This window comes from Belonocnema kinseyi, chromosome 1 (assembly GCF_010883055.1).
Source record: "Belonocnema kinseyi isolate 2016_QV_RU_SX_M_011 chromosome 1, B_treatae_v1, whole genome shotgun sequence".
NCBI classification, from domain to species: domain Eukaryota; kingdom Metazoa; phylum Arthropoda; class Insecta; order Hymenoptera; family Cynipidae; genus Belonocnema; species Belonocnema kinseyi.
Window position 1 is genome coordinate 124456200 of NC_046657.1, and position 547 is coordinate 124456746.

The window sequence follows — 547 nt, forward strand, 5'->3', positions numbered from 1 at the left end:
ACGAGTTTAAGGATAATGAATCTTTATATTCACTGAGTAAAAATGCAAGTAAAAAAATAATTAGATTGGTAATAAAGAATTAATATATGACATGTTTGTATATGCTTTTTGCCATTATGGTGAGATTCCAGCCCACTGAAGTATCAGACTCACACTAACAAATAGTTGGCAACACACTGAGAAGGAAGCATATAATGACGACGATCTTAGTAGATGATGATCGGGCCAGAATAGTGAAAAATCCGTAAATAGGAAGGTAAGAGAAGCTAAGAGAAGCTAGTGCAAGCTTAAAAAAATAATAGAATATTTTGTAATTTAGGGACATTTTAGGAACAAACAGAAAAAGAAAAGAAGGTAAGTGATGCTATATTAAAAGGTTTGTGCAGCATGCTTTACAATAACACTTTTCCTAGTATAACGCATGATTTCACTGACTTTCTGCAAAAAATTGACCCTTCTACTTTCAATCTTTTATTGCATTATAGAACTTTATTTTTAGGAGTATTTTTGTCTCTTGAAGGTCTCTTGAGCGATAGGAATATGCATG